This window comes from Dasypus novemcinctus, chromosome 1, assembly GCF_030445035.2.
Source record: "Dasypus novemcinctus isolate mDasNov1 chromosome 1, mDasNov1.1.hap2, whole genome shotgun sequence".
In the NCBI taxonomy this organism is placed as follows: Eukaryota; Metazoa; Chordata; class Mammalia; order Cingulata; family Dasypodidae; genus Dasypus; species Dasypus novemcinctus.
Window position 1 is genome coordinate 84,222,867 of NC_080673.1, and position 7,724 is coordinate 84,230,590.

Sequence of the window (7,724 nt, forward strand, 5' to 3'; positions counted from 1 at the left end):
ATTAAAGGTACTTTTCATAAACAATCATGGCATTCCAGGCAGGACATGGGCAGACAATGGTTAACAGTATACAACAACTTTCAAACTCCCTTCTTCAATGAACTACCAATATCAAAAAGTGACTATAAAACCCAATGAAATCTTCATTTGATGCTCTGAACAGGGGAAGTTTAGGGTAAGGGTTGACATTTCACATTTAGCATGTTGTTTAACAACTTTTCATGAGCCGACCCTGACTTTCAGGAAATGAAATGAAAACAGCAGAATTTAAAAACCAGTCACTACTTTTTTGAGGGATGCTATATCCATGGCATCACTGGAAAACCCAGATTGCCTGACATCTTGGTAACCAATTTTTTTGGGGTCAGGCCCCAACAGGTCTCTGGGTTAAGGGAGTCAAGTGTATGCTGAAGACAGAGAGAGAGAATAGGTCATGAGGACATAAAAACAAATTTTAGTTTTTCCACACTGCAAGGCATCTGTGCCAAGGTGGATAATGTTTATCAATGTCAGGGATTCCCTTCTGGGAGTAAAGAGGAAGTCTCTCAAAAAACTAAGGGGAAAGGTATTTTTTTCCCATATTAATCCAGCTTCACAGATATTCTATTAGTGACATTTGCCCCTTCCCCCCAAAACAATGAAGTGTTCGGTGTGCTAACAACATAGCTTTAAAAAAAAAGTAAAACAAAGTTCTGCATCTTTATAAAACTTGATAAAAAATAGTATTTCAAACTATGCAATCACCAAAAGTACACAGTTATCAAAAATGCATACACTTCACTTGGCATCTACAGCACCTTCCGCTTTCTGTGCCTGGTCTGTTTTGGCATCTCCATTTTCTGCAGGGTTCTTCCCATCCTTGCCAGCATCAGCTTTCCCTTTTTTCCCTTTGGGTACCTTCTCTCCTTTCTTTGCAGGGGCCCTTTTAGGCTTGGGTTCTGGCTTTGGAGGAGCAAGTTTAGCAGATAACCTTGCAGATCTTCTCTGTGTTTCGTCCTTTTCCGTGGCTTTATCTCCTTTAAGGTCCCCTTCAGCCTTTCTCTTGGGCATGGTGGTGGCAGCGGGATTTTGTTGGAGATGTTGTTGGAGATTTGGACCCGAACAGGTATCCGGAATGAAAGAAAAAGGGGGAAGGAAACAAAGAGCAAGAACTAGTGAGCTGGGATCAGGGGGTCTGCTAGTAATGCCTCCTCAAACAACTTTATTGTTCACAAGGGGCTCTCTATATACCCTAGTGTACATGACAACAAGCAGCAACACACAGTTAACTATTAGCATTACTAAGGAACTCTAAGGAACTCAAAAAATCTTATCTCAAGGTACAAAGTCTAAGTCTTCTATTTACAACAAAAGGTATGTGCTCATCTTTTCTTTCAGTCTTTAATAGCTTCATCCTGTTTGCCCGGAACTCTTAATTACCGCATTCCTTAGGTTGCGAGCGTAGCCACGGAGACAGCATGTCTCTACTTGTGAGACCACTGTGCCTCAGTTTCCAACAGAATGTGGGCACTGGCCGCGGGCATGCAGCGGCGAACGGGCTTTGGTTGGTCCCGGGTTCGTCCTCGCCTCTTCTTCACACTGTTCCCATTACTCATCTTTTAAATTGTTAAAATATTTAAATCTAAAACACCTATTTTCTAAATATTTTTGCTTTATCAATTAGGATATTTTAGATAATACTGTGGAATTTTTATTAGGTTTATGTTTTTTCCCATTTCTTCTTATAATTCTGTCAGTTTCCATATTACATATTTTGAGACTCTATGATCAGGTACATATAGGTCTATGATAGAGCTTCTTGTTAAGTATTTCTTAATTATTATATTGTGTTCCTCCATTTTCATTTCTTTTGTTGCTTTTTTTGCCTTAAAATATGTTTTGCCCAATATCAATATTTCTATGACAGTTTTTTAAAAATTGTTGTTGGGTTTTTTTTTTGGTAAATATGTTTTTAAGTTAGATAGCTTTTTCCTCATCCTTGTCTTCAAACTTTCACACTGGAGTCACTTGCTTGCCAATTTCTTCCCAATGTGCACAAGAAAATTCACAATGTTTAACTACCCTTTGGATACTGCATCCACTTATTTTTATCATTACATTTTTAATGATTTAACTGGATCTTTTGTTTTAGTCATAAATATGTATATACATGTATATGTATGTATTCATACACACAAATATAATAGGTAATTAAATTACTTATCTCATCATTTCAGTGCTTACTATACTTCTTATTCATCATTCTTTGTATTCAATATTTATCTTTAGTAAATAATATCACTTAAAAACTATTTTAGTAAAAATCTGTGATTTATAATTTCTTTTGGTCTTTATTACATCTGAAGCTATCTATTTTGCCCTCATCTTGTATGATAAAGTGGATAGGTGTAAGAGCTCTTCAACCATGTGAAGATATTACTTCTAATTCTCTTAGATACTACTGTGACTGCTGAGAACTGTCTTCACACTCATTTTTAAATAGATAATCTGTCCTTTATGGGGGCTGCTTTTAGATTATCTTATTTTGCACATACTTGAGTTTTAACATAATTTGCCTGGGTTGGTAATACTACTTTTTTTTTTTCTTTCTTGACCTAAAACTGATTGTTTATTTCAATTCTAGAAATTCCTAACAAGTTTTAGTTTTCTGACTGCCAAAGGAAACATCATTAATTGGGTTGGTTTAAAAAAAAAAAATGGGAATTTAGTGACTCATGGTTTTGAGTCTAGGAGAAATTCAAATCAAGGAATTAACAAGGCATTGCTTTCTCCCCCAAAGATTGTGGTCTTCTGGGGTTGGCTGCTGATGACTCTTGGACCTTGACATTTCTGTCATATGGCAATGCACATGGCAGCCTTTCCCTTCTTTTCTGGGTTCTATTGATTTCAGTTTATGACTGCTCCCCTTTGACTTTCTATCTCTGTGAATTTCATTTTGCTTTGAAAGGACTCCAGAAACAGGATTAAGACCCATCCTGATTAAGGTGTGCCACATCTTAATTGAGGTTACTTCAGCAAAAGTTCCTATTTACAATGGGTTCACACCCACAAGAATGGTTTAAGTTTAAGAACATGTTTTTCTGAGGCACATATCTCCAAACCACCAAGGAAGTGTCTTTTGGGGTACATTCTATTCTTGGACTCTTATGAAAAGAATATAAAGTTAATCAAACTTTTCCCCCTTCAGTGCTTGTACACATTTTTAAAATTTATGTCCATCTTGGTGAGTTATTCAGTACTAGATTCTTATTCACTAATTTTCTTTCTTAATGAGTATAGTGCTCATCCTATGTACTGCATTAAAAAATTGTAACTAAGCTTTTCAATTCACTTATTAGTTCTATTTTCATATGCCTGATATTGTTTTATCTCTACTTGCTTTGGTTTCATAATTTCATTATATTTTTAAAGTGAATGTTATGCCTTTTGATTTTTTTAATTTGTTGACTATGACTGATTTCATGTGTTTTTGAATTTTGGAACCCAAGATTTTTATAGGGATTTTTAAAACTTTCTTAATTTTAACCATTGCTTATCCTTCCCTATTGAGCACTTGTAGGTAAAAATATGGCAGATTGAGCTCAGCTATCAGATGGATTGGACCATATCTGGAAACCAGATTGATTATTTCTCCCTGGACTCCCTAGATCTAATGAACACTTAAACATCCTTTTTAAAATCCCATTTAATTAGTTCAGAGAGCCTTTGAATTTAATCAATTAGACATGTTAGGTCCCATATTTATGCTAATTCTTTTGGTCTCCTTTCCCCCCCATACCCTTCAAAATCCCTTTCACAACCACTGGTTGCATTAAGATCTAAAGGAAGTAAAACCAGAACTTCAGTCTTTGTGTTTTTTATCACTTCTGAGCTGTGCCTATTCCATTGAGATAGCTGTATTTTATTTGAGACTATATTTATTTTCCTCCTTTTCTTTTTCATGTTCTGCTTTTGAAGAAGAAGGGCTTTGACAGTGTGAAACTAACTGTGTACACTGTAGATCCAGAATAGATCATTGTATTGCTAACAATAGTCATATACAAATAGATGCTTCCCCTTCAATTCTGGTTTCCAAAACATAATAGCTTCCCTATTTCCTTCTTTCCAAACTAGTTAGTTCTTTACAATCTCTTTTACTTGTTTCTCCTCATCTGCTGCACTTCTTCAATTCTGAGTGCTCCATCTCACACTATGGGCCTAATAGCTTTTAAAAAAAAATTTGTACTCACTATCATGGTTTTGTACAGTCACCTGGTTATATTCTGTATCTAGAAATAGATGTTTCCTATATTTTGTCACCAGCTGTATCATTTCCTATGAAATCTATTCTTGAATAATGAAGAGTCTGCTCAGTATCTCCACTGGAATGCCTAATAGTGATCTCAAACTTAATATGTCCCAAAATAAACTTCTGAATATCTTAAATTCCACTTTTTCAATCCTTTTATAAAGTGTTAAAACATTGTCTTTCATTAACATTTTCTCAAGAAGTTACTGGAAACTAGTTCCACAAAACTGAGGGACACAAAGACAAAAGAAGACAAGAGGTTCAGGACAAGTGGAATTATTATACATGAGAATGTAAAATGACTGTACCATGAATTATCTGGGTAGTTTAAAGAAATTTGAGGATATCTATAATGTAGCACAACTAGAGAAGCAGTCAAGAGTGAAAGAAGAAAAAAAATTCAAGTAGCCTAAGAAAAATATGAAACAAGATTACCTGATATGGTAGATGGTGTTAAATTTGATTTGAGTGAAATTAGCACCCCCAAGAAAACAAAAACAAATGTAAATGAATGAAAATTGAAGCAAATAGCACTACCTAAATGCAACTTTTATGAGAAAAGAAATGTAATAACTGTTATCTTACCAAGAACAAAAATTTACATAGTTAGATTAATAAAAACCAGAAATGTCAACTTCACCAAAATTGAATATAAATTTTCAGGACATACAGCAAGTTATGTATTTTGGGTACAGGAGGAGGAATAGAAATGAGTTCGAGTAGAAGGAATGAATCATTATCTACCAAAATAGAATGGCATTAGAACACACACAAGGAGTGTGCCCTACAAGGAGAGCTGCCCTGTGTTAAAAGCGCAGCCCATCCAGGAGTGGCACCGCACACACAGAGAGCTGATGCAGGAAGATGATGCAAAAAAAGAGACACATATTCCTGGTGCTACCTGACATGAATGCAAGCAGACACGGAAGAACACATAGTGAATGGACACAGACAGCAGACAACAGGGGTGGGGAGAAGGGGAGAGAAATAAATAAAAAATAAATCTTAAAAAAAAAAGGAAAATGACTAGGATATATTAAAAGATAAACACCATTAGAGACATGGAGGTAAATAGCTGAAGAAACAGATAAAATAATTGCAAGTGTTTGCCTTTAATGAGTGAGATATGTTATGGAAATGAGCTTGGCATATAAGTTGTGTTTTACATTATAAATATTTTTCTATAAATTTATAATTTATAGAATTTAACTTTGAACCCATGAGTATGTATTATGTTGAAATAAACAAAACATTTTAAAAAACAGAAATAATTAAAATCAATTTTCAAATTAAGAAACAAGAAATAAAACAATGAAATAAATCTCAATGTTTAGAATTTTAGAATATTTTTGAAGCAGAAATTAATTCAATAGGAAAAATATTGGAGTTGACCATTAAATCAAAACCATACAAAGTTCAAAATTGCAGTTGAGGAAATCTCACAGAAAGAAGAACAAAATATTAGAAATAAAAACAATAAAATAAGAGAGAAAAGCCAAGAAATTTAGAGACTTGCCCATACATGTTTGCATTCAAGTAATAAGAATTCCTGAAAAAGAGAAGGTAAAAAATGAAGAGAAAAAAATAAGAGAAATATTCATGGAAATAAATGAAAATTTCAAAACAGATGCTATTTTTTATATATCAAAAGTTTCACCAAGTATCGAACAAAATGGATGAAAAGATACCCAACCATCATTAAATTTTAATGTGAAAAGACCTTACAATATTACAAAAATCAACTTAGGGAAATATAATTGACACAGGATCAGAAATCAGAATAGTTTGTTCTCTCAGCTACAATCCAGAAACTAGAAGACAATGGGACATTCAATTTAAAATTTTATATATATACATATATATACATACATATATATATATATATTTCTACATCTATCCATATTATGACAGAGGAGGGATGTACTAAACCAAGAAAGCAGAAGATATGGGATATAACACAAGCAGTGATTCTCAGAGTGCAGCCTGAAAACAGTTTTTCATCTGTCTGTGGAGAGGTATGGATTTTAAACCAGAATGTAGAATAACTATTTCATTTAAAACACTATTTTAGTCTGTTGACTTTTTTTTCCCATTTTGCACATCCAAGGCTATCTCCTTGTCTTGATTTGGCAGAGCTACTATCACAAAAAACAAAAAACTTGTTTTGGTTTAACAGCAGGAATATTGGCTCATAATACTGAGGCTTCTTAGAAGTCCAAAAGCAAGATATCAGCAAGCCTTCTCCAAAAGTCTGTCGTGTTTTGGTGTTGGCTGTTGGCAGTCCTTGGAGTTCACTGGCTTCTATCTCTGCCTCCTGTCACATGGAGACGACCTCTCTTTTCTGATTTCTGTGATTTTCAAGGACCCCAGTAATACAGATTAAGGTCCACCCTGATTTAATAGTCCATGCCTAAATAGGATCTTTCAAGATCTTATTCACAAATGAGTCCACACCCTGATTCATTTTAACATATCCAGAAACACTCTTCACACCCTCAGGGATGTAGATTAAGATTAAGAACCTGTCCTTTCTGGGGGGCATGATTCAATCTACAACACTCTAGAAGGAAGCAGTGAATTGATTTACAATATATTTCCACTGCCATTTAATAGAACAGATACATAGATCCTTTGTATGTATCTTATTTTTCCTCTTACATAGCTGTAGATATCCTATTTTTTAACCACTGAAATTAAAAATACTTAAAATGTTTACCTATTATTATTTTTTCCAGGTATTTGCTTATTACCCTTGGATCTGTACCTGTCTTTGTTTCAGGAGATGTTCCATTATATTATTTCTCATATCCTCAGATTTCATTTTATAACTTCCTATTCTCAGGGAATCTTTCCTCAGTCATTATGCAAATTTTGCCCTCATTCAAGCCCATACTACCGCCCCCCCCCCCAATTCTCTCTCTCCATCGGATCCTTGATTTTTTTCTTTGAAGCGCTTTCATGTATGCTCAAGATCCATTCATAGTTAACTAGAGTGATTCTGCAGATAGCAACAGTGACAGTGCCTCTTGATGATAGTGGTTTCTTGATCAGGGCAGATCCTTTGGAGCCAGCAGCTTTAGAGATAGATTCCCTGATTTGGGACATGGCTTCTAAGGGCTCTAAATTTTGCAAATGAATTTGAATGTCCTTCCTGAAATTTGAACTAGAGTGATTTCCTCTGGCTTGTCAATGTCCCTGCAACCATTTATTAACCTGTAAGAATCTCCTCTCTGATTAAATTAACTAAAGTAAATTATGTTCTCTACTACTAAACTTTGACATAAATAACATTTTTATAATTATCATTTGTTATTATTATTATTTTATTACCTCCAACTAAAATGTATACTTCTGCAAGGTTTGGGTCATGTTTGTTCACAGCTATATTCACAGTGTTTAGGACTGGGCTTGGCAAAAGTTAATTGTTAAATGAGTC

At 34.4% G+C, this 7,724-nt stretch overlaps 1 pseudogene; it reads right to left on the reverse strand.

Moving 5' to 3' along the window:
- Window positions 1–777: 777 nt before the first annotated feature.
- On the reverse strand, window positions 778–1,050 carry LOC101443103 (non-histone chromosomal protein HMG-17 pseudogene; annotated as a pseudogene).
- Window positions 1,051–7,724: the final 6,674 nt, after the last annotated feature.